General features: G+C 40.1%; 1 pseudogene; it reads left to right on the forward strand.

Moving 5' to 3' along the window:
* The first annotated feature begins 1,223 nt into the window (after positions 1 to 1,223).
* On the forward strand, positions 1,224 to 24,201 carry LOC128596359 (single-stranded DNA-binding protein, mitochondrial-like; annotated as a pseudogene).
* The last annotated feature ends 3,784 nt before the right edge of the window (positions 24,202 to 27,985 follow it).

The raw sequence follows: 27,985 nt of genomic DNA on the forward strand, positions 1-27,985 counted from the left end.
CCTACAGAATGGAGGAAATATTTGCAAGTGATAAAGGGCTGATAACCAGAATCTACAAATAACTTAAGCAAATCAGCAGGGAAAAAAATACAAAGAAACAACCCCCTGGGCAAAAGACATGAACAGAAACTTTTCGAAAGAAGATAGACTAATGGCCAATAAACATGTAAAAAAATGCTCAACGTGTCTAATCAAGGAAATGCAAATAAAAACCTCAATGAGATATCACCTAACTCCAGAGAGATTGGCTTTTATCAACAGGTCCCAAAACAATAGATGCTGGCATGGATGTAGAAAGAAAGGAACTCTCATACATTGCTGGTGAGAATGCAAACTAGTACAGCCTCTCTAGAAAGCAGTGTGGAGAGACCTCACAGAACTGAAAGGAGACCTATCATTTCATCCAGCAATTCCACTACTGGGATTTACCCAAAGGGAAAAAAAGACACCTGTATAGCAGCACAATTCACAATTTCAAAGATGTGGGAACAACCCTAGTGCCCATCAACACATGAGTGGATGAATTGAAGGTGGTACATGTGTCCCATGGAGCACTACTCAGTCATTAAAAAAATGGTGAACCGATAACTCTGTATTAACCTGGGTGGACCTGGATACCATTCTTCCAAGTGAAGGGTCACAAGAATGGAAAAACAAACACCACATGTACTCAGTATTCAATTGGAACTAATCAATTAACACTTACGTGTACATGTGAAAATAACGCTCATCAGAAATCAAGCAGGTGGGAGGATGGAGGAGAGGAGGAGGAAATTCACACTCAAGGGTACAGTGCATGCTGTCTGGCTGAGGGGCACGCCAATACTGTCTTAGACTGTACAGAAGAAATTTATATAACCAAAATGTTTGTATCCCTGCAATATTCTGGCAAAAACGATTCCTATTTCCTGGCTCACCCATGTTCTATGGGAATTTATGTTCTAGCACAGTTTCATCTCTTCTCCTAGAGCTTATTTCTCTTCCAAAGATCCTCTTCTGAGATTTTTGATGTCATATTTTAGGAAGAAACCTGGAACACAGTGGTAGGACTGGTATTGAGAAGCATATGGCCCTGTTGACATTTTCCCCTTCGTCCCGACCCCACAGCGCACTTGCACACTAGATCAGCACCTGCCCCTCACGGTGGCTTTGCTGGCGTCTCAGGAGAACTGCTGCTCCCCTTTCTGGGAGGGATCTTGCACATGATTCTGGAAGAGTTAAAAATGGCGCTTGGGCAGAGCAGCACCACTGCTCAGATGACAGCCCAATCTTGGACTGTGAAGGATGAGGACACCACGTACTGAGTTTCTGTTATGTGTGGAAGGCAATCAGCATAAGACAGTAGCCTCTGAAATGCCCCACATCCTATCACCGTCTCTATGGTATTGACTCAGTGGCAGAGGGGGAGATTGAGAACAAGGTCACCTGGGGCTGAGTTGAGCTCTTCCTGCTCATGGGGAAAATACTCTTTATTCCCGACATTTATGAACACCTCATTTCTCAGATTAGCAATTCATGGATCTTAAAACAACTGCATATTTCTTTTTTAAATATTTTTATTTTTTATTAAATCATAGCTGTGTACAATAGTGCAATCTTGAGGTACAATGTGCTGATTTTATACACACATTGAAATATTTTCATTGAACTGGTTAACATAGCCTTCGTGGCATTTTCTTAGATATTGTGTTCAGACTTTTATATTCTACATTTAGTATATTTCACCTTTACCCTTCTAAGATGCACTATAGGTGTGGACCCACTAATTACCCTCCCTCCACCCATCCTCCCCTCTCCCCTCCCCTCCCTTGCCCCTTTCCCCATATTCTTGTGCTGAGATTGGGTTATAGCTTTTGTACAAAAGCTATAAATTAATTTCATAACAACTGCATATTTCAATATCATGAAGACAAGTAGAGATAGTGGTTTTATCAAAGTAAATAAATTGCCTTTTCTTCTCTTTTGCTGAAGGTAAGAATTAAGGACAGTTTGAGAAAGGATTTACATTGAAAATAGGAAATAAATAGAGAGAAAAATCAACTTACCAAAATCTTGTTCTTTAAAAGATAAATCATTAAAATTATTGATAATGGAAATTAAAGAGAGGCCATGATACCATGGACATTGAAAGTATAATAAAGGAACATTATGAACCACTCTACATCCAGTTTTAACCTAGATGAAATGGACCAAACTCCACAATCTATGAAAACACACAAGCATAAATAGATAATCTGGATATGGCTGTATTTATTACATAAATACAGTCAATAATTAATAACCTTCTAAAGCAGAAAACACCAAACTTGAATAGGTTCACTGACAAAGTCTACCAAACATTTAAGGAAGACGTTAAACCAATTATTTATACTCTTTTCCGGAAAATAGGAGTAGATTTTGTGTTTAATAGGGCTAACGTTACCCTAATACCAAAACCAGACAAAGATATTATAAGAAAGAAAAACTACGGACCAATGTTTCATGAACATTAATTCAAAATCCTCAACAAAATATTGGCAAATAAAATTCAACAATTTATACAAACAATTATACACCATGACCAAGTGAGATTTATTTCAGGGATGTAAGCTCGTTCAACATTTGAAAAGCAATTAATATTATCAATCACATCAGTAGACTGTAGATGAAAAATTATTTGATCATATTAATAGATGCAGAAAAAAACATTAGCTAAAATCAATACCCAATAAATTAGGAGTAGAGGGGAAGTTCCTCAACTTGATAAAAAAAATCTACAAGAAGCCTACATCCAACATCACATTCAATGTTGAGAAACTCAAAGCTTTCTCACTAAGACTGGGGAAAAGAACAGGTATGCTCTTTCATTACTCCTTTTCAACATTATACTGGAAGCACTAACTAATTCAATAAGCTAAGAGGAGGAAACAAAGTGTATAATGATTGGAAAAGAACAAATAAAACTACATTTGTTCGCAGATGACAGGATTATGTAAAAAATCCAAAGAATCTACAAAAAGGCTCTTAGAACTATTAAGTGATTATAGCAAGTTTTCAACATATCACAATAATATACAGAAGTCTTTTCTTTCTTATATATCACAATGAACAATTGGGATTTGAAATTAAGAATATAATACCACTTACATAATATATTTATATTTAAAAATGTAAGCAGTTTTACACTCTTTTTTTAATTAAGTCTTTTGTACATAGATCATAATACATTTATGCCCATTTCAGTGTGTTGTTTATTTGTACAAATTGGAGTGCTTACATCATACTAATCAGTATAGCTTTCATCTCATTTACCCAATTATAGCATTAGGACATTTGTGTTCTACACATGATAGAACCAACTTGTAATGTGCTCCATAGTTGTGGTCCCTCTACTACCCCCTACTATCCCTCCCACTCCTTCCCCTCCCCTCTCCTTCCCCTTCCCTCCTTCCTCCTAGGTTAAAGTTGTGTTTCATTTTTTCATATGCAAGTGTGAGTTACTATAAATTGGTTTCACAGTAGTACTGAGTACATTGGATACTTTTTTCCCCATTCCTGAGATACTTTACTAAGAAGAATATTTTCCAGATCCATCCATGTAAACATAAAAGAGGTAAAGTCTCCATTTTTTTTTACTGCTGCACAGTATTCCATGGTGTACATATACCATAATTTATTAATCCATTCATGGGTCGATGAAAACTTGGGCTTCTTCCATGACTTGGCAATTATGAATTGAGCTGCAATGAACAATCTGGTGCAAATATCTTTATTGCCAAATGATTTTTGGTTTTACATTCTTAATTTCAAAGATTTGTCATTTTCCTCATGTAGATCTTGTATGTATTTTGTTACAATTGAAAGAAGAGCTAATTAAACGGAGAGGGATTCCATGCATACAGATAACAAGACTCATCATTGCTGACATGTTACTTCTTCTGAGCTTGATGTACAGATTCACTGCAACTCCAGTCCAAATCTCAGGAAATTATTTTGTAGATATGAACAAAATGATTTTAAAGTTTCTATGGGCAGGCAAAAGATCCAGAATAGCCAATGTAAAACTGAAGAAGACAAGCAGGGTTGGAATCCTGGCAATATTAAACCTGGGGTCACTGCACAGCTGTGGCTACTAAGACCGTGTGTGTTGGCAAAAACAGAAACACAGAAATAAATCAGTGCATCAGAACAGTGAGTCCACAAAGAGATTCACACAAATATAATCAACTGATCTTTGAGGAAAGAGTATAGGAAATTCAATAAAAAATAATAGTCCTTTCACCAAATGGTGCTGAAACAAATGGACTTCTACATGTAGAAAATAAATCTAGATACAGACTTCAGGCTATCTGTCAGAGAAATTAACTTGAATGCAAACCCATCCATCTCCCAGATGATGAAATGGAAGATAATAGGTGAACTTGAGTGTGGCAATGACTTTCTAGATAACACCAAAGGCATAATCCATATAAGAAACAATGAGCTGGAAGTTATTAAAATTAAAAACTTCTGCACTGCAAAAGACACTGTTGAATGATTAAAACGACACTCCACAGGCCGGGTAAAAATATTTTTTCAAAATACACACCCGATAAAGACCTGGTATCTTTAAACATACAAACTCAACAGTAAGAAAACAATCCAACCCAAAACAGGTAAAGTAGGGCGGCACCTGTGGCTCAAAGGAGCAGGGCGCAGGCCCCATAGGTTAGAGGTGGCAGGTTCAAACCCAGCCCCAGCCAAAAAACTGCAAAAAAAAAAAACCAGGTAGAGTATCTGAATAGACACCAAAAAAAATAGAGCACAAATCAGCATATGAAAAGATACTCAACATCATATATCATTAGATAATTGTAAATTAAAAATAAAACAGGAGATACTACTACACACACCTGTTAGAATGGCCAAAATCCAAAGCACTGGCAACACCAAATGCCGGTGAGGATGTGGGACAATAGGAACTCTCAGTCAGCACTGGGGAGTGCAGAACAGCACAGCCACTTCAGAAGACAGTTCTGCAGCTTCTTACAAAACTAAGTACGCCTTACCACTCAATCTAGCATTCTCACTCCTTGATATTTACCCAGGTGAGTTGAAAGCTTATGTCCATGCAGAACCCTACCCATGTATGATACTACAACGTCGGGGACACCCCATCATGTATTTGTCAAGAGCCACAGAGCACCCAGCACAAAGAGCAAACCCAGCGGACGCTGTGGCTTCAGTCAAGAATAAGGTGTCAATGTCGGTTCATCACAATGGGGAAAAATTTCAAGGAGACAAGAGGCAGCGCATGGGAACTCTCAGTACTTTCCACTCAGTTTTTCTGGAAACCTAAAACTGCTAAAAAAAAAAAAAAAAAAAAAAAAAAAAAAGGCTGAGGCAAGGGAATCACCTAAGTCCAAGAGCTGGAGGTTGCTGCGAGCTGTGGCGCCACGGCGCTGTGCTGAGGGCGACAAAGTGAGACTCTGTCTCCAAGAAAAAAAAAGGGTGGAGGGAAGGTTTGGTACCCAGTCCCTATATACATGGTTACACCTTCCTTGGAATCCTTAAACACTTAATTTCTTTTTGAGTGTTTTCTACAGACATAGGTGCAATCCCCCTCACTGAAATCATGTTTTGCAGCTGCCGTTTCTTACTGATTTTGATGGCATCTCCAATAAAGTGTGAAGAAAACCAGCAGAAGTAATTTCATGTGACTTGTCAGGCCTGGTGTAAGCCCCGTGTACCTGCCTCCATGTGTGTTTTCCTCTAATCACTGCATGAACTCCATCTCAGGTGTCCAAGAAAGGCATTTTGTTTCCGTGATGATATTTCTGAGCTTTCTGGTGTTCTAGCTAAGGTAATAAATATGAATGTTATCATTCCTTCTGCTTACAAAGACTTATGATTTGGTCCAGGGCACAGGGTTGGATGTGCTAATAGATAATCCTGTACTGTTCAAGTTCATTCCCCAAGCAAGTGATTAATGTCGCCCTTATCCTTTAAATGCCTATGTGGTCTTTTATCTGTCTGTAGGCAGTTTTTAGCCTTTATTAATAAATTAATAGCTAACTTCCTTCTCCTCTGCAAAAGAAGATCTTTTATTAAAGATTATTCTGAAATGATTAGAGCTTACAGCTTTGCTACTAAAGACTTGAGATTTAAAAAAAGTATCTTTCCAAAACTGAGAATTAGTTTTTTTTTTTCTGTTTTTTTCCACCCTGCCCTTCCCTTCTTTCCCTTCCCTTCCCTTCCCTCCCCTTCCCTCTGAGCTGAAAATAATAGCTTGAGAATTTCCCTCTTTTCCACAGAGATGTAAATTTAAAGGAATTTGATATCTAAAATACTGAAACAAGAAGTCAGCCATACTTAGAAAGTACACAGTTTATGCAAAAGTACTGTTTACCCATTAATACAAATATAAAATATCAAGAAAAATCTTGAAAATCTGTTCTTCAAACTCTCATAACTAAAGGACAATGGATAATAGAGAAAAGACGGGGAAATTGAACATTCACAAAGAAGAGAACTCAAATTAATCCACATGAAAAAAGCCAACAATCCCATAGATCAATGGGCAAGAGACATGAATAGAACTTTCTCTAAAGATGACAGACGAATGGCTAACAAACACATGAAAAAATGTTCATCATCTCTATATATTAGAGAAATGCAAATCAAAACAACCCTGAGATATCATCTAACCCCAGTGAGAATGGCCCACATCACAAAATCTCAAAACTGCAGATGCTGGCGTGGATGTGGAGAGAAGGGAACACTTTTACACTGCTGGTGGGACTGCAAACTAGTACAACCTTTCTGGAAGGAAGTATGGAGAAACCTCAAAGCACTCAAGCTAGACCTCCCATTTGATCCTGCAATCCCATTACTGGGCATCTACCCAGAAGGAAAAAAATCCTTTGATCATAAGGACATTTGTACTAGACTGTTTATTGCAGCTCAATTTACAATCGCCAAAATGTGGAAACAGCCTAAATGCCCACCAACCCAGGAACGGATTAACAAGCTGTGGTATATGTACACCATGGAATACTATTCAGCCATTAAAAAAAATGGAGACTTTACATCCTTCGTATTAACCTGGATGGAAGTGGAAGACATTATTCTTAGTAAAGCATCACAAGAATGGAGAAGCATGAATCCTATGTACTCAATTTTGATATGAGGACAATTAATGACAATTAAGGTTATGGGGGGGAAGCAGAAAGAGGGATGGGGGGGCCTTGGTGTGTGTCACACTTTATGGGGGCAAGACATGATTGGAAGAGGGACTTTGCCTAACAATTGCAATCAGTGTAACCTGGCTTATTGTACCCTCAATGAATCCCCAACAATAAAGAAAAAAAAGAAAGAAACGGATAAACATAACATGTGGACTGTAGCCATATTATTCTACCTGTCTTTGAAGTTCTGCCATAATTATTTTTGTTCTGATTTTGAAACTTAATGCTATTTTATTCTTTAATTGTTTTTGTGCCAAAAGACATGAGTAGTATAGTTCTCAACTGGGAATCTCATGTCTAGTGTATTTCCTGAAGCACCTGGCAGGAAGCTGAACAGGTGTCTAACACAATCTGTTGAGTTTTAAATCCAAGCCATGATTGTCTTCTTCAAAGAGGAGATTAAAACTATAAAGATGGAGAGTCGAGGGAGCTGGTAGGTAGTACAAGGTGCTCCTCTTTTCCCTTAAGGAAATCTCAAATCTAGTATTCAAAATACATAATGATTCTACTACTCTCTTCTTTGTGAAAGCTTCCCAGATCCTCAGGCAAAGATTTTTTTTCCCTGCATCTCTTTTCTGAAATACAACTCTATTTTAGCACATTTGGGATAGCATTGAAAGTATTTGCAGTTATGTTGCTTCCCTTCCTAGACAATGGTAGAGCATTGTTCATCTTTATGGCTGTACCAGCTTGGCACAGTAGGACCTCACTTAAAGTCTTTTAAAATAATGTGAATTCAGCTCAATTTATGCTCTCCAAGATAGGGAAGCAACCCAAATGTCCATCAACCCAGGGATGGATTAACACACTGTGGGATATATATACCATGGAATTCTATTCAGTCATAAAAAGATGGAGACTACATCTTTTGTATTAACCCGGATGGGGTTGAAACACGTTCTTAGTAAAGTATCACAAGAATGGAAAAGCGAGTATCCAAAGTACTCAATACTAATATGAAGCCAGTAGACGATCTAATAAACACCCACATAGGAGAAAAGCTCATTTCAATTCTTCAACTACAAGAGGGACTCTACCTAACAATGCAACATTGTAATCTAGTTGTTTATACCCTTGCATTAACCTGAAATATAAAATAAAATAAATAAAATAAAATAATGTGAGTTATAATTCAGGCCAAGGTAACATATTTTGTCTCCACACTGACCAATTTGCTTTTCTTTGATCCTCAGTTGCAGACTAGTCTTCTACTCCTTGTCCCATTCCTGATCTCAGGCACGTACCCAATACGCACAATTCATGAGACACTGTGGACCTTTCACTGAGAATTTGTCATCACACCTAAATAGCAGCAACTACCACCACGACAACACCCTAAAACAACAAGGACAGAAGTGCCAGATGAATCTCCTGGTGACGTCAGCCCAATAGCACCTTCCTTATGTAAGTAGAATGATTTGTTTATTTGTATTTGTATTGTTTATTTAAACACCAAATATTATCTTTTGAGTCTGGGTGATCCTAGATTCCTCAGGACCCTCCTGCCTATTGGTAAATTATTTATTAAAATTATACTACTCTCTGTCCCTACCCTCATACCATAGACAGCCCGTCGCTTCTCAGAGTCCCATGAGGAATTGCTCGGGAAACCTCAAGGTGACTCTGCCCCCCAGGCTCCTTGCTCATGTCCACACAGGTGCAGCCCCTGCTGCTGTGCTGTAGCAGCTGCTCGTGGAGACAGTGCTAACACCCCAGCTGAGGGCTGGTCCCCTGAAACCCGCCATCTCAACCCTCCCAGTGTTAAAGCAATGCCACAATGCCCATCACCTGCGGGGAGCTGTAGCCGAGGGGACAGGGGTTCCCTCTATCCTCCATGAACCAGCTTTCTTTCATCTCTGGTTTCACCAAGAACCCTGTGAACATTCCTTTTGTCCTCTTGTCCTCTTCTTAGGCCAAGCCAGAGAGAGATGGGTTTCCTCTCCAGGTGTCACCTCTGCCAGTAGGACTCATGTGCAACCCTCATCTTGGTAAGAGCCCAGTGCGAAAGAAAATAAAAATATGTTTTTGGTCATTACCAGATTCCAGTTTAATCTCCATAAGGACCTCTGTCACAAACACAAAGCTTACTGTGTCTTTACATTTGAGTGTATAGATTTGATATTTGTAGATATCATAACTGCACAAAACTAGGCCTTCTGGCTCCAAGCTTGAGACGAGTCTCAGCATTTAGAGGATCATCAAGACCTAATCTTTTCCTAAGATTTATGAGGAGCTAAGAGAGTGTTTAGGTTGCATCACCCAGCAGGATTTTCAGGAAATCCACCAGTCCCATGCTCTGTCATGGAAGAAGCTACCCTTCCTAATATTTCTGATTTGGGGAGAGACTTCTGGAGAATCTATTTTAGATGTTTATCCCTCTCTGAAATATTGCATAGGAACTGTCCCCAACTCCTCCTGCCCTCTGTCCCCAAACATCCCCAAGCCAAGTCAGTGTTTTTCCACTCCGTCTTACTTTGCCCAACTTTTCTGAGCTTCTTCGTGCCATTCGAGCTGCTGTGGTGGCTGTTACTGCTCCAGTTCTGTGTTGATGAACTTTCTTAGGGAGATCAAGCCAGCCTTCCTTGTCTTCCCCACCTCTGCCTAAGGGAAAGCAAGACCCTGTGAGTGAGCAGTGAAGCAATGAGTTAAAGCCTGGTGGGGAGGGAGACCAAGCTACAAACAGTGGTGTTTTTGTCCCTGTCACACTGAGTGAAACTCTACTCTGAAGTCATGCAAAGATGCTCAGAAGCTTTTCACTCCTGTGGGCTGGTCAAACTTTCCTGCTCTGTTAGCTGACAAGAAATAACTTCTCTCCTCCCCACTGATGGAAGCGAGCTGCCCGAGCATGGGCACACTTACTGCCTCTCATCTGGCTTTCCATGTTGTAGACTTTCTGCGGATGAAGGATGTGATTAAGAGTCTGGGCTGAGAAATAGATTGTTAAATCTTCCTTTCTGCTTTCCATAGAGTAGAGGCATCAGAAATACTGTTACTTGGTGGTGCTGTAGTTCAATGGGTAGGGCGCTGGCCACATACACTGGGGCTGGCAGTTTCAAACCCAGCCCGGGCCAGCGAAACAACAATGACAACTGCAATAACAACAACAACAAAAATAGCTGGGCGTTGTGGTGGGCACCTATAGTCCCAGCTACTTGGGAGGCTGAGGCAAGAGAATCACTTAAGCCCAAGAGTTGGAGGTTGCTGAGAGCTGTGACACCACAGCACTCTACCCAGGGTGACAGCTTGAGACTCTGTCTCAAAAAAAAAAAAAAAAAAAAAGAAAGAAATAGCATTGTGAGAAGTAGAATTGATAATGTCACATGGGAGTTGAAAACAGTGTGCACAGTCACTAAGCTGGAATGGATGTAAGAAGCTCGGGAACGTGCAGAGTCACAGATGTCAGTTGAGTGCAGCTGGGATGCTGGGGAGACCTCTTCAATGAGCCCATTGGGATCGGCTTCATGGAGGTGGGTTTTGATCAGTGTTTCAAAAGAAGGAAGGCTGTGCTTTTAAAGAAAGCGGCAGAACGCAGATTTTGGGGAAGAATGCATTTCCCCATTGGAATATTTTTTGTCAAGTCTTTGCACCTCCTAAAATGACTGACATACAGCAAGTACAGAGGGCATGATCATTAAGTGCTATGACCTGAGATTACATGTGGCACACGGAGTGTTCAGACTGAGAATCACATGAGGAAAACGAGACTGCCAGGTACAGGGACAAATGGAGAGACATTTGAGGAGCGACTTCTGATATCGCTTGCTGGGTCCACTCCCATGACAAAGGGCTCGTATATTACATATATTACCTGTTTATATCACCTCAAAGGGATACTGACATTTATTTGCCCTAGTATTGACCTGCCAAATTCTTAATATTCTAGATATCAAAACAAGAATTATTATTATTATTGAGACAGAGTCTCACTATGTCACCCTGGGTAGAGTGTTGTGGCATCACAGCTCACAGCAACCTCTAACTCTTGGGCTTAAGCGGTTCTCTTGCCTCAGCCTCCCAAGTAGCTGAGACTACAGGCGCCCGCCACAAAGCCCAGCTATTTTTTGTTGCAGTTGTCATTGTTTTTTAGCTGGCCTGGCCCTGGTTTGAACCTGGTAGCCTCAGTGTATGTGGCTGGCGCCATAACCAATGTGCTATAGGTGCTGAGCCACAAGAATTATTTTTTTCTTTCTTTTTTTTTTTTTTTTTTGCAGTTTTTGGCTGGGGCTGGGTTTGAACCTGCCCCTACTCCTTTGAGCCACAGGCGCCACCCCACAATAATTATTTTTTTTAAATACTGTTTGGGATGTAAATAACAGAGGTGGAACTGAGTGGAAGATTGCTGAGGCAGGTGGGGCTGACTGGGGTGGAGAGTAGAGTTTGGTGGGAGTTAGGTAAGAAAGGCCACAGGGCCCATTCAAAAACTCAATATTAAAACAAGCTCATTGCAAGTTTCCTCCTGGCTCTCTCTGGAATTTTCATGTTTAGTGTCATATGAATACAATTACTGCTTTACAAAGAGAAATTAGATCATTTTGATCAGTTTTGCCTCCTTTGTTATATCTAGAATATTCTAAGTATATATAATGTGTTTAATATTAATATTATAGTGCATATAACAATTTTTGAAGTGATTATGAAAGATCATAGGACTGTGGATTAAGAAGAAGTAAAGTAAAAGCATATTTCTGGGTGTTAAAACAGACTCTGTCTGTGCTCGACGTGTGTGCAGTCTGGTAACACAGACACAAGGCAGCTGACATGGGGCCGGTTCTTGAAGGGCCCAGCGCCGAACCCTAACCCAGCGGAGGGGGGCGGAGGGGGGGAAAGCGGCTACAGTTCAAAAAGACCATTTTTTCTTCTTTAGTTCTAAATGAGTAATTGACCTTGGGTCTTTTGGTGAAGGCCAGCACCTTATCTCAAGACTGTAACATAGCAACCACAGGTTTTCCGCAGGCAGAAAAAATAGTTTTTAACAAACTTTGTAGTAACTTTTTAATTGCTGGAAAGAGAGGGTTTTGACTGCAACACTACAATGTTAACTAACTCCCACCCAGAGATGTTAAGGGCAATGGGAGACATAGGGGATATAAGAAAGAGAGAAGATAAAAAGGCTAGTTAGCAGGGTGAGGAAGGTGGAGGGCAGAGTCAGTGTTTCACCAGGGGCTGATTCTCAGCAGCTGCCCCTGGGTGAGAGTTGGCCCTAGTGCCCCAGCCAAAACCAGGGAAAGCTCGCCCTCCCTACTCTCACAGCCTCTGGGCGGGGTCAGTTCCAGATAGAGCCAGTCAATCCTAAACCTCCTAAGTTACCTCCATCCCTGCACGGACCAACTCCTCAACTTGGTCCTGGTTTCCCCTGGGAAATTTCCCCAGCGTTTTGTTGCATCCCAAAATGCATCACGCCAAAGAGTATAAAACCCACCATCATTTCTACCTTGGGGTTGTCCCCTCTGAGCAGAGTTTGGCCCGAGCATGCTTGAATAAAGTCACTCCTTTGGTTTTTTGCATGTGTGTCTGGCGATCTCTCATGGATTAATTTTATTACTGCGGTTAGAGTTGTTGGTTGTTAGATTTTCTTTTTCTTTCTATGTTCTTATTCACTTACTGTCCAAAGGCATAAAACTCTTTCCCCTCAATATAATTCTCTCCTTCACCTCGTCCTTCACATCAAGTGAAGAAAAAAATATCTTTATACCTAAAGCTAGACCTGTATCTACCTTTGCTGCTATGCTTCACAATTATAACTTGTTTTCAGAGATTAAAAAGCTGCTTTTATCTCTATGTTTCTAGAAAATTCTTCAAGACCACTAATCTTGCCCTAGTGTCATCATTCCTTTCTTCACTTCCTTAAATAATTGGCCAAATTTTTCTTCCTCAAATGTTAGTCTACAGTGAGTTCAGGAATCATTCCTGAAAGATCACTGACTGACAAAATATTATCTTATCTCTGGGAGGTAATCACATCTGAGCAGGGAAGTTGACTATGCTGATAGATTATGGAAACTTCTTGCAGACAACTTTAGGCTTTTACTGTGCATTCTCAGGAGTGTGCCCAATGAAAGAACTACGGAGGCAAAGTCTGCTGGCTGGAGCTCGAAGGTTAGGGCCATGGGTCTGCATGGCAGTGTGGAAATAAACAGAGACCTGACCCAGGAGAACAAGCAAAGGCTGTTACTTCTCAGAGCTGGCTGCAGCAAGAGCATCAGATACCATCACTCATGGCTTGGCAGAAACTCAAAAACAGAGAAGTGGAAAGCCTTAGAAGAAAATAGGGAAGGTGTTAGGTGTGCCTTACTGAAGGCTGGGGAAGCTGCAGGTGGCTCACTAAAAGCAGGGCATCCTATCTGATTGGTTAGGGGAGCGTATTTACCTTTCTCTGGTTAGTTGTAAGTTGAATGTGGGGACAAAAATCAGGGACACTGTCAGTTATTAATCTCATACAAATGGCCAACAGGTATATTAAAAAATGCCACCATAACTAATTATCAGGGCAATGCAAATCTAGAACAGTGAGGTCTCGTCTCCCACCAGTTAAAATGGGGCGGCGCCTGTGGCTCAGTGAGTAGGTCGCCGGCCCCATATGCCGAGGGTAGCGGGTTCGGACCCAGCCCCGGCCAAACTGCAACAGAAAAATAGCTGGGCGTTGTGGCGGGCGCCTGTAGTCCCAGCTGCTCGGGAGGGTGAGGCAAGAGAATCGCGTAAGCCCAAGAGTTAGAGGTTGCTGTGAGCCGTGTGACGCCACGGCACTCTACCCGAGGGCCGTACAGTGAGACTCTGTCTCTACAAAAAAAAAAAAAATGGCTATTATCAAAAAGACAAGAAATAACAAATGCTCTCAAGGATGCAGAGAAAAAGGAGCTCTTACACAGTTCATAGGAATGTAAATTAGGATAATCATTATTTCTCAAAAAACTAAAACTAGCATATAACCCAGCAATCCCACTACTGAATATTTATCTAAAGGAAAGGGAAATTGACAGATCTATCTAAATGGATAATTGTACCCCTGTGTTTACCGCAGCCATGATTCACTGTAGCCAAGATGTAAAATCAAGCTAAGTGCTCATCAGGGGAGAACTGGATAAAGAAAACGTGGTATATATACACAATGGATTATTATTCAGCTCTTAACAAAGAATGAAATCCTGCTATTCACAAAAACATTCACTAGTCTGAAGGATATTACATTAAGTGAAATAAGCCAGGCAAAGAAAGACAAATGTCACGTTTTCACTCACTTGTGGGAGCTAAAAATGTTTGATACAAAGAGAGTAGAATGATAGTTACCAGAGTCTGGGAAGGGTGGAGGGGGGTGAAGAGAGGCAAATATACAGTGGGATAGAAGGAATAAGCTCTAGCGTCCATCAGCATGGTTGGGTGACTATACCTAACAGTGAATTGTGTTTTTCAACACAGCTAGAAGAGAAGATCTGAAATGTTCCCAACACAAAGACAATACATACTCGGGCTGGAGGTGGCACCTATCCTTAATACCCTGATTTGATCATAGCACATCGGATGCATCTATCACAATACCACATGCACTCCCTATAGATATACAATTGTGATGTAGCAATAAAATATTTTTTAAACAAGACTTATTATAAAGCCAAAAGAAAAAATCCACAGCAACTAGATTGCACCCTAGGCTGGTTACTGTGGTTAATAGGTGGGTTTCCCAGGCAGGTTGTTGGAGGTTGTGGGTCAGTGTTCGGTTTTTTAGGCATGGTCTGGGTGCCATCCATTTGTGGATTGAGTCTCTGAGCAGCGTTGCCAGAAGCTGGAGGTAGAGCTTGGTCTTACCAGAGGAGCTGAGATTTCTGAAGGCGCAGAGGCTCAGACTGGGTGATACACTGATTCACATCCCATCCCCTCATGTGTTAGTAGTCAAAGCAGGGCTGAGGCTTCAGTCTGGGCATCTATGACTCCCCCACCCCAGGCAAGGGGGAGGGATGAGAGTGCCCACACTGTGGCCCAGCTAGCTTCAGCACACTGAGGCACTCAGCAAAGTAGAGGGAAATCCCCCCTCCCTTTGGCTGTAATTATTCTATTTCATTGAAAAAAGGGCTCTGTGCAAATGGCCAGCAGCAGCACCTGAAACCTATTGGCAGACCATGAGCAGCCAGTCCCTGCTTCCATCAGCACGAGTTGGCCTAATAGTCCAACTCTCTGGAAATAAGACAGTACACAGGGGAAACTGTACAACATTTAAATTGTAATACTCAATATTGATGAAGGTAAAATGAGAGGAATGTCTCTTACACTGCCAATAGAATTATAAATTGGGATAATCGCTCAGGAAAGAATTTGACAATATAAGCTACGAACCGTCACAATGCCCCTAACCTTTGATCAGTAACATCACTTCTAGCTATCTGTCCTAAAGAAATGGTCAGAGGTGCAGTCAAAAAGTTATATACAAGGTTTTAAGCACAATATTTATGGCAGGGAGACACTTATACTCTGTATAAACAGAGTATTCAACAAAGTCAAGTAAATGATTTGCCCCACTCTAAAACAAAATAAGGATATGGATAGACAATAAAAGAATTATAAATAAAATTTTCAGATGCTTTCAACTAAGTACAATTAGTTAATGATAAAATGATTTCCAAATTCATTATCTTTCTTCCTCTCCTCTTGTTAATTATACAAAAGTAATAAGAAGGAAAAAAGTACCACAAATTTTATTTTCCCAAACTGAGACAGATGTAATATACAGGTTCAAAAATATATGTAGGGGCTATAAAATGGCTGGCATTGGGAAAAATCTACAGACAGAAAAAGAAATATAGAAAGTAACAAGAAGAGCCAGAATAAAAGGGTTCATTGAGTACAGGGGAATCAAAGATGAGAATAATAGCCACATTCTCATCAGAAACAAGAGACGAGAGAAAACAAGCAAATAAAAATCAATAACATCTTTAGAGTGCTGAAAGTAAAAATCAGCCAGATTTGAATTTTATATCCAGTGAGAATGGTAAAATAAAAAATTCTCAGTAAACTAAATTTGGAGAGAATTCTTTCTCACCAGATTCACTTTGAATCAAATGCTGTATGAGGTGTTTTAGGCTAAAAGGAAAAGATGTCACCTGGCAACTCAGATCCAAAAATAGATCTAAAAGAAGCATAAAATCAACTAATGTGATTTTTTTAAAAGGTGAATAAATATGAAATAATTTCTTAAGTGACTATATAAAGGAAAATCATTAATAATGTATTATGCAATGTGTAGAAATACAGTATACGACGATAGCCCAAAGAGATTCTGCGTATGCTACATTGCAAGAGGTTCTTACAATACGTGAGAAGTGGTTTAGTTTTATTTCAAGTTGAACTATAATAAGTTAAGGATGAAAACTGTAATTACTAGAATAATCACACAAAAAAACCCTAAGAAGCTATAGGGAAATGCCAATAGATGAGATAAAATGGAAGGTTAAAAAGTACTTGGTTATTCCCCCAAAAGAATGACGAAACAGAGGGAAAATACTAGACAAATAGGAGATGGTAGCTCTAAAGTCCAACATATCAATAATTACATTCAATGTAAATGGAATAAATACACAAACTAAAAGGAGAATTTGTTGGGTACACATGTAAGACACAACTATATGCTGTCTATGAGAGATCATTTAAAATATAAAGACACAGGTAGATTGAAAGCAAAATATAGAAAAAAATGTACTGCGCAAGCACCAATCAAAAAAATGTGGGATGGCTATATTAACAATTACACAAGTAGTCTTTAAGAGAAGGAACATTGCCAGATATTAAACATTTTATAATTATAAAATGATCAATTAATCTAAAGTGCATTGTATTTTAAATGTATAGAAAATCTTAAATGATTTACCAAAAATCCTGTTATAACTAACACACAAACTCAGGAAATTTACATAATCCAAGATGAACACGCAAAAATCAGTGGTATTTCTATGAACAAAGCAAGAAATGACACTAAAAAGAAATTAAGGAAGCAATTCCATTCACAGAAGCATCCAAAGAATGAAACTCTTAGGAAAAAGTTTTACAAAGATATAAGAATTAAAAATTGAAAAATGTAATATATTGTTGTGAAAGAACCAGACCAGAGCCATCTTAGGAGTTAAGTTCCCCCACCCCCACCCCCGCCTGACCCCCCGCCATTTAGTTTCACCTTCCAGGCAAGCCCGGGCAAGCCCAGGCATCATGAGACAACTGCCCACCAATCAGGGACCCTTCCCCCGCCCCCCCCACCTAACCAATCCAGAAGCGCCCCCTTTGTTTTAAACTGTGCACACCCCCCAGCTGCGTGGGGCCATAAAAACCCCTTGCTCCAGAGCTCAGGGCTTCTGGCTTGGATCTGTTGTAACGGAGACCCTGGGAGTCCAAGTTCAAACTTGCAATAAAACGGCTCTTTTGCTTTTGCATCGGTTTCAGCTCCTCGGTGGTCTTTGTGGGGATTTCGACTGGGCACAACAGTTGAAAAGATTAATAAAACCTAGATAAATGGAAAAATATCCCATGCTCATGGATTGGAAGACAATATTGTTAAGATGACAGTACTATCCAGAGTGATCTATAGATTCATTGCAATCCCAATCAAAATCCCAATGGCTTTTTTTTTCTATAAATGGAAACATTAATCCTAAATTTCAAATGGAATTGCAAATGACTCCATGGAGCCAAAAAAAATCATAAAAAAGAAAAAACAAGTTGGAAGACTTATAGGTCCTGATTTCAAAACCTACTGCAAGGCAAAAATAATCAAGACTGGCATTCATATTGATGGTACTGGCATAAAGTAGACCTGAATAGATCAATGCAATAGGATTGAGGTCCCAGAAATAAACCTATGCTTCTATGGTCAACTGATTTTTGACAAAGGTGCTAAGGCCATTTAATGGAGAAAGAGTAGTCTCTTAAATAAATGGTGCTGGGACAACTGCACATCCACACGCAGATTAATAAAGTTGGTCCCCTACCTCAAACCTACAAAAGAAATCAACTATGGAATCGTAAAAAATTCTTACACAAAAACAGAGGAGTAAGTCCTTAGAATCTTAGATTTGGCAATAGATTATTAGAAATGCCACCAAAAGGACAAGACACAAAAGAAAAATAAATGGTATTTCATCCAAATTAAAAACTATTGTGCATCGCTTCTCGGCCTTTTGGCTAAGATCAAGTGTAAAAACTGTTGTGCATCAAAGGACACTATCAGGGAAGGAAAACAAACAAAAATAACCAACAACAGCAAAAATACAGAAGGGGAATAAACACTTAAGTCATTTGTCTGACAGGAACAAGGATCTAGTATCCAGAACGTGTAAAGAACTCTCACAACTCAACAATAAAAAGACAAACAACTACATTTCCCGTAGGGTGGCTAAGATACAATACAAATGGGATGTTAGTGGTGACCAGATGTGAAGAAACTGGAACCCTCATGCATTGCTTGGAACGTAAAATGGTGCAGCCACAGTGTGACAGTTTCTTAAATATTTAACTATAAAGTTTACCATATGATCCAGCAATTCTTAGGTATCTGTCTGTCTAGGAGTAATCAAAACACAACACATGTCTATAAAAAGTCTTACACATGAATTTCTGAGTAGCTTCATCAAAGACAGTGATGCCGAGAGAGCCCTGGCAAGGCGACTAACTACTCATGGATGGAGCTTATGTGAGATGTGTAAGGTGATGTGATCGTGGGGTGACAGCCTGCGTCCTTTGTTGCCTTCCTCAGTGAGAGGCAAGTTGCAGGCCCTACCCACACTCAAAAGGAGGACGTTGCACAGGGTGTGAATGGCAGAGGCAGGGTAACTGGAGTCACCCTGTGCCGGTCTGCCAGTTCCCTTCTCAGAGAAGCCTTCCTCTATCATCGCTTCACCTCCACGTACTCCCCAGTCCATCACTCTCCACCCTTTCTTGTTTTATTTTTTCTCCCTAGTGCTGCTCAGTCTCTGTCTGACATGCTCACTGACCCTCCCTCCTGCTAGAATACAAGCTCTGCGGGTCAGAGACCCTCTCAGCCCACTGCTGTGCACCTAACTCGTACAAAGTGCCTGCTGCATACAGGTACCTATAGGTGTGACTGGATGGATGAATGGTAGTAAAGGCAATTTCTTTTTAAATCATGGCATTGTACAAACTCTTATTCAGGGAATATTAATTTGGGTACCAGGGTGGGAAAGAGGAGAGGCTAAAAGTAGGGAGACCAGTTTGGCCCCCATTGCAACAATCCAAACCTAGGGATTTGAAGTGAGCTGGGGGCAAAGGCAATGGGCCAGTGATGTCCAGGGGAAACTGTTTGAAGGAAAAGTGCACTGGGTAGAGGGGAACAGGTGCGTCAGCAGGTGGTGGGGCCGCCAGTGTTCTGAGAGGCTCCTCCCCTTCGGGGCCCTCCACTCCTCTCCTGGCTCATCTCCACCCCCCAGCGCACCACAGCTTTTGGGCTGCTACACTCCGTTGTAGTGAGAGAGAAACTTGTCATTTCAAATTCTGTCCCTGAAGATAGAGTGGGACTGTGAGGGGTTAAGGAATTTCACTTTTTTTACAGGGAGAAAGTCTGGCACAGACAAAACCTCTCTCCAAGTGAATCTTGACTGATGCCGGCAAATACCCAGGGGGCATCCAGCTGAATGAGGTCATCAGGCCCCAGAGGGTAAGTCAGGGTTCACAGCCTGTCTGCAGTCAGCAGCCGGCATTGGTCAAATTTACTGGGGACGACAGAAGGCACCGTAAATTAATAAGATTTTATTTTATGCCAATGGATATGTAGGGACCCCAAGGTTCCCTCCTGAGGTCTAGCCATGCTCAGGGAAGTGGGCAAATATGCCCCAGCGGATGGGCCTGGCGGAGAGAAAAGAGGCTTGAGGGGAGGATGGTGAGGGCCCCAGCACAGCGTCCACACAGCTGGGGCCCTTCTAAGCAAGTGTGCCTTTCACACAGGGATTGCCTCTGTCTTGCCCTCACATTACTCAGCAATCTCCAAAAGATTCAGGGCCCTTTAAGGGGTCTGAGCCCAAATACCAGGCCTGTAGCTAATGGCAAGCATGCCTCATGGGAACAGAGTATAATGGAGGTGTCCAAAGGACCAAGTGGACTCAGCCCACCTATGTCTGAGTTTCACCTAAGCAATTTATTAGTTGTGTGACTTTGGAGACATTTACTTAATTTCCAGTGATTTTTTTTTTTTTTTAACTTCATGATGGGAATGATAATAATGATAACTTCTTAGTGTTCTTATGAAGATTGCGTGCTTACAAACACAGCACAGGCCTTCTTTAGAACAATCTTTAGGTGCTTAGAACTATGCTTGGCACCATATAAGACAAAAAATATTAGAGATTTATTAAGTGTCTAAGTCACTTAAATATTCCATTAAAGAATTGAAAAGAAAGAGATGAATTAGGCACCGTACCAACTTCACCTCATTCACACAAAAACATAGGGATGAGGCCAGGCACAGGGGCTCACACCTTTAATCCTAGCACTTTGGGAGGCCAACGTGGGAGGATCACTTGAGCCAGTAGTTTGAGGTTGCAGTGAGCTATGATGACTCCACTGCACTCCAGCCTGGGCAACAGAGTGAGACCCTGTCTCAAAAAAAGAAAGAAATGTAAGTATGAGAGTCTACATATTGCTTTCCTAGACCCTTAAAAGTAGATCTAGACCATATACATGTAAGACACCAAGTCCAGTCTTGGTCACAGCCACGTCTTGTGTCTTCACAAAGGCATCCGCACTGTGCCCGTACTGGCTGCTGAGCTGTGTGATCTCCTAGCCTCTTCCCTGACCACCTGAGACCTGGCTCTGAAGTCTGCCTCCTGATGGAGGCTGGTGTCCCTCTGGATGTCGTCCTGTGACTTACATCATAGTGTCCGCTGAGGCTGCTTGAACCATTTGGGATAGGGAACACAGCCAGCTGTCCTCTGACAGAAGAGAGACTGGACGGAGAGAATTTTTTCGTGTTATGAAGAAGCCTCTGAAAGGTAAGCTTGTCTTTCATTTTTAAAATTTTGCCTTTTATTTTTAAAATATTGAAAGGCAACCAATGTGTATTAAAAAAAGGAACATATTAAACAGTTTGATAAAGATTGCCCTAAAAAAGTACATAGAGTGTTTGTAAGCCTAAAACTTCAAAAGAATGAATTATTAATTATTTCAAATCCTCTGTTTGCTTAACCATTTTTTGAACAAGAATTATCAAAAACTAGTAAAGGTAACATGACTTACAGTGTAGCTGAAACCAAACTGTAAGGCAAGCTCATATAATCACTTGAAGGCAAGGCCAGCCCAAGACTTGGACCCTTCTAAGTATCTGAAATATCACAAGTCAAGCTAACTAATTATTAAATAAGTGTTATGCATGTGCTTTGACAAATATATCTTTCTAATGATTTGAAAGGCCAAGTTCAAACAGAGTTCCTGGATATTCCTTGTATTCCACACTGGAATGTGGCCAGGTTGAGAGGTCTGTTCCCCAGCCCTTCCCAGCGGTAGCTCTGACCTGCACCACAAAGAAACTTGCAAGCACACAGGACTGTGTTCACCCATTGCACACATCTAGATGTCATCCACAGCTTCCCAAAGCAGCCGCTCTTGGCACCCCTCAGTCTTGGGTGGACAGAGCTTGGAGAAGAGGCCATACAGGTCCTGAAATGAGCTTGCAGCAGTTGTCCTGAGTACAGTTGTCCTGATCTGGGTTTGGGGTTCAGGTAGTCACTCTCCCTTGGTTCTTTTCACCCCAAGCCCTCCACTGGGCGTAGAGAGGGGGTCAGAGGGAAGATAGGAGCAGAGGTTGCTGAGCCCTGGTTTGGAACCAGGACCAGGTGGTGTGCTAACCACGCTGCGTGTTTTTCTTTCCAACTGCCCTTGCATTTCTAAATAATTTTGCTTTATGTAGTTTGAGTTAATGTTTAAACATTTTTTACAATTACGTCATATTCGTAATCAAAATGACAGGGTTTGTTTTATTTTGTTTTGTTTCTGCTGTTTCATGAAAAAGAAAAAGTCAGTAAACTGGTTTCTAAATCCAAGTGTAAAATTGTATATGTCAGGAGAAGGAAGGACTGGCATTCTATTTTATACAGAAGCAGCATATTCAGTCTACTGATGCATTGTTACTGGCAAAGGCAAAATAATGTTGCATCTTCGTCATCCTGAGTTATGAAATGGACTCTAAGGGAATCTCCTCCGCAGAACCTGAGGCCATCGAACCCAGTGGTTTACACTTTTCTCTCTCATAGAAAGGTTAAGGAACTATAATTCCTGCTTATTTCCTTTTACAAAATAAAAAAGGAAGATGGAGGGACAAGCACCTCATGTCTGAAATGCCAGCAGCAAGTCGTGATTTTGTATCACCCAGGCCCACACATTTCTGCCCTGAGGAAAGCAGTGCAAGGGCTGGAATGTGACTCCTTTTCTCTCGTGCCACTGAAATCGCAACCCCATGGTCCCCACAGAGGCCGACCACCTGCTCTGGTGAAAACCCCTCTATTATCCACACCCCACAACCACAGGAACAGCAGCAGCTCAGGAGCTGGAGGAGGCTGAAGAATCTGGTGCCAGTGTCATCGCCTGCACATCTCTTTATTCTACATTTGATGGGGGGTGAAATGTGGTCATGGTAAAAATTTTGACCAGTCTCCATCTTGTGGTCTTTATTTTTCACTCACTATTTTTTTTTGAGATGGAGAGTCACTCTGTCACCCAGGCTAGAGTACTATGATCACCTTCCTCAGTCTCCTAAATATCTGGAACTACAAGTGTGTGCTCACAAGCCTCACTAATTTTTTTCAGGCGGGGGTCTTGTTGTGTTGCCCAGGCTGGTCTCAAATCTTGGCTTCACGTGATCCTCCTGCCTTAACCTCTCACGTCACTGCGATTACAGGGGTGAGCCACCAGGTCTGGCTACTGATTATCTTTAAATATTATTAAAATATGGTCTAGAGTTTAGACTTCTGCTTCTGGGAAAATGAACTAGATATAACTTTCCCTATTCTCTCCACTGAACATAACTTCAAATCCTGATCATTTAAATATATGAAATAAATATGAGAAGATGCAGAAAGCCAAAGGAAATTATGAAGAAAATGAAAAGGCAACTTGAAGAATAGGAGAAAATAGTTGGAAATCACATAAACAATATGGATCTTACATTCAAACACATAAAGAATGCTTACAACTTAATGAAAAGACAAATAACCCAATTTAAAGAAAGGCAAAGGATTTGAATGGAAATATCTTGAGAGATGATATACAAATGGCCAACAGGTGCACAAAAAGGTGCTCAAGATTACCAGTCATGAGAAGAATGCAATGAAAGCCACAGGGTGACTCCACTTTACACCTACTAGACAGCTAAAATTAAAAAGACAGACAAGAATAACAGATAAAAATAATTCTTTTAAAAGTAAAAAGATAAGTAATAATACTTTGCCAAGATGAAAAGTACCTGGAACACTCATACATTGCCATTAAGAATTTGAAGTGGGGTTAGGGCTAGAGCAGCAGGAAGAGTTTAAAGATTAGATTCTTAAGAAAAGAAAACAGAAGCCCCGTTTTGAAGACTTGTATTACAGATACTTCATCAGTTTGTAAGACAGGAGTCTGAAACAGCTACCAGTTTGGTTCTTGAAAGATCCTTGAATCCTGTGCTGCTCATTACTCAGGCGAGTGAGTCAAGACCCTGTAATAAGACAGGTGGAAGGAAAAAGAATCCAGTCACAATATTTTCTCTAGCAACAAATGAGATGTGGTTATAGGGGATAGCAAAGTATCCCAAATGGATGCTGTCAGTTGAAAGAAAACATGGTACAGAATCTCAGTATTACAGCCCGGCCTCAGAGATGTCACCTATCAGTGTATGATTTTGGGGTCTCTAATTTATGTGGAAGGGAAAGTAGACCATGGTGAATACAAGGATAAAAATAATGTGAGGTGACAAGAAATAACAATCATAGCTGATAACATTATATTTCCGAGTGACCAGGCAAAGCAGAAGTTATAGAATGGATGATTCTTCTTTGGCCTTTGTTTGTTACAGTCTCATTTCCAAATCATGGCTAGTTTTTGTAGTTTCTAAAGAGAAGAATTAGAATATTCTTCTAAATAAAATGAAGAAAAAAAGAATTTCAAATAGTACAGCAACTTGGAAAATAGTTTGGCAGTTCCTTAAAAATTTAAACACGGAGTTACCATGTGCCCCAGCAATTTCATTCCTAGGTATATACCTGAAAGAACTGAAAACATGTCTGACAATTAAGTCTGCAAACTTGCCACTGTGTACTTTTATTAGCGATATGGTACAATAGCTCAGTGAGCCTTCATAACCTTGGTATTTCTGTGTCTCGCAGTTATGTGAGTGCTTTTATTATTGTTATTGGGTGTTTTTGTGAAGAATAAACATTTGTAAATTTCTTGTTAACTTGCCAAGAGTGTAACTCAAATCAGGAACATGTTAGTCCAAGTTTATGGAGATAATGCCATGAAGAAAACAGCAGTGTATAAATGGATTAAATGTTTTTCTGAGGGGAGAGACAGCATCACTGATGGAGTGAAGTCAGGGTGGCCAGTAACAAGCACAATTGTCAAAATTGCAAGAATTTGTTGGATTATGCATCAAAAATCATCACCTCACACAAACATAGCAGACCAAGTAAACATTGATAGCAAAACAATAAGGAAAATCTTAACTGAAAATCTTGGCCAACAACTCATGGCTCTTGCATCAGCTCACAGGGTACTGTCTATGAGGGAATTTTTACCAGTAAACAAATAAATGTATTGGGACACCCTCCCTACTCACCTGATCTGGCCCCCCAATGACTTTTTTCTTTATCTGAAAGGAAATATTGAAAGGAAGACATCTGATGATACTTAGGACATTGAGGGTAGCATGATAACAACCGTGATGGCCATTCCAGAGATTGAGTTCCAAAATTGCTTTGAAGGTTGAGCTAGGCGCTGGCATGGGTGCTTCCAAAGGGGGAGTGCTTTGAAGATGACAAGTAATACATACCTTCAGCAATAAGGTATGTAGAACTTTTTCTAGGATGGTTTCATGAACTTAATTGTCAGACCTCATATACTCATACAGAGACTTATGGCAGCATTATTCATATTTTGTCATTTCATAAGCATTATATAAATAAAGTCATACGGTATATAACTTTTTGAATTGGCTTCCCGCCTACCCTCAAACATAGTTTTCTGGAGATTCATTCAGGTTGTTATGTATAGTAATAGCTCATCACTTTTTATTATGGTGTGGAACTCCATGGTATGGATAAACTGTGATTTGTTGGTATGAAATGACAAAATAATATGAATGGAGAAGAGATTTTTTTTTGTTGGTGAATATTCATATGATCTTGTTTAGCAAGATCCAGCTTAAATAGAACTATCCTATGACCTGGCAATCCCACTGCTGGGTATACATCCAAAGGAGGGAAAATCAGTAAGTCGAAAAGATAACTGCACTCCCATGTTTATGGCAGCAGCATTCTCAATAGCCAAGATTTGTGTCTATCAATGGATAGATAAAGTAATTGTGGTATATGTACATGATGGAATATTACATAGCCACCAAAAAGGATATAATCCTGCCATTTGCAACAACACTGATGGAACTGAGAACATTGTGTTAAGTGAGATAAGCCAAGTATAGAAAGATAAATCTTGCATGTGGCAACTAAATATTAAAAGAAATTGATCTTAGGGAGACAGAGGATAGAAGGATGATTACCAGAGGCTGGAAAGGGTAGTCTGGAGAGGGGAATAAAGTGAGGATTGTTAATGGGTGTAAAAACACAGATGGACAGTTAGATAGAATGAAAGTATTCAATAGAACAATAGTGACTGTAGTCAACTGTAAGTTAGGGTATACATTAAAATAACTGAAAGAGTGGAACTGAAATGTTTCCAACACAAAGAAATGACAACTGCCTGAGGTGATGGATACCCCAATTACCCTGATTTGATTAATTCACATGGAGTGCTTGTATCAAAGCATCACATGTACCCTATAAGGATATGTAACTGTTATGTACATATAATAATTAAAAAGAAGAAATCTTGCCTTCATATACTAAGCAAAGTTTTATATTCTACGTTTTTTCATCATATAGTAATTTAAATGATGTGCAACAAAGTATGTATTTTATAAATAAATCAATAAACTCAAAGATAGACATCTTTCTTCTTCTAACTTTAGTGCTCTGGACATGAGAATAAACCCAACTGTTTCTGGCAGATATTTAAGTGGTTCTTTGGGATATGAATTTAAAAGTCTTTCACATTATGGTCACTTATAAAGGCTGTCAAAGGAAAGATCCTCACTTATCATACTGATTGTTTTAATACCTATACTTGACCCCGTGCTGACTCAAATTTCTTTTCCTCCCACTTCAAAGCCTTGTTGAAATTTCTCCTACTTAATCAGTCCATGATGACAGAGGAACTGTATCCTAGATTAAAAAGATGGAAAAAACCCACCAAGTTTTCTCTCCATGGTTTCTCCAGTCTATCTCATTATTTCCCTGCACAGTTTGTGGTCATTAAAAATGGCACCACGTTGAGATAAATTAGTAAAACTCAGGAAGGAATGACGTGGGATTCATACTTCTTTGTGACTCTGCTGACAGCTGTAGAGGAAAAAAACATTGAAATATTGATAAGCCATATATCTGGCAGAAAAGAATTTTTGTCCCCTAGGGTCATAAGTTTTTCATAAGTAGTTTTTCAAGTTCTGCTTGAAACTCAGAACAGAAAACGTTGTAAAGGCAGATGGGTGTGTTACTAACTTGATACAAATTAAATGCAGAGAACCTGACCACCCTTCTTCCTTCACCCTCACAGTTAGAATGGTTTTTATCTCATGGCTGATTGATAAAGCTTTGGATCATAAAACAGGCAGTTTTAGAGCTAGTACTTAGCTTTGTTCAGAAATGTGACTAATTGTAAATAAGTAAACAGTAAATGTGTGACTGTCTTTCCTGATATTTCAGAATATCTTTTTTTATTTTTCAGCATGGCTTTGGACATATATACGTGTGTGTGCAAGTGCATATGTGTGTGCACACCTGTGTAAGTGTGGAGCACTGAGCAAAGCTTGTCATGTAATTCTGATCCCTAAACTTCCTCATTGACAGGCACTATTCTGAAACGTATCACCAAAAAATTCAAATGAGTATCCTGGGACAATATCTTAAACATTAAGTATCAGTCACATATGTTCTGAAGTCCCTCAAATAAATGGTTATCAATTAAATTCCAGAATAAAATGTAGCAATATAGAAAATAATTTCAGTGTTCATGAAAATGTGCATTATAAAAAAAGTCCTTCTGCAGGAGTTTCCATCACAGTCTTGACACCTGTCAGCTCGGTAACGCAAGGGACCAGATCTCTATTGACAAATACGTAACCAGTGCCCAGTTGTGCACCAGGTACACAGCTGTCACTCAATATTTGTCACAAATAGATAAGGCGGAAGTCTAGTATGAGTCCCAGCTTTCTGCTTGTAGCCTAATTGGGTGGTGATGACATTAACAATAGAATAGAAATGTAGGGTTGTGCCTGTGGCTCAGTGAGTGGGGTGCTGGCCCCATATACTGAGGGTGGTGAGTTCAGACCCAACCCCGGCCAAAACTGCAACAATAAAAAAATAAAAAAAAAGCTTATATAAAAAATAAAATTAAAAAACAAACAAACAAAAAAAAACAAAACAATAGAAATGTGGAGTGGGCACAGAAATACAGTAGTTTGGAGAAAACATAATGAACTGGCAATAGCC

Source organism: Nycticebus coucang, chromosome 10 (assembly GCF_027406575.1).
Source record: "Nycticebus coucang isolate mNycCou1 chromosome 10, mNycCou1.pri, whole genome shotgun sequence".
NCBI lineage: Eukaryota > Metazoa > Chordata > Mammalia > Primates > Lorisidae > Nycticebus > Nycticebus coucang.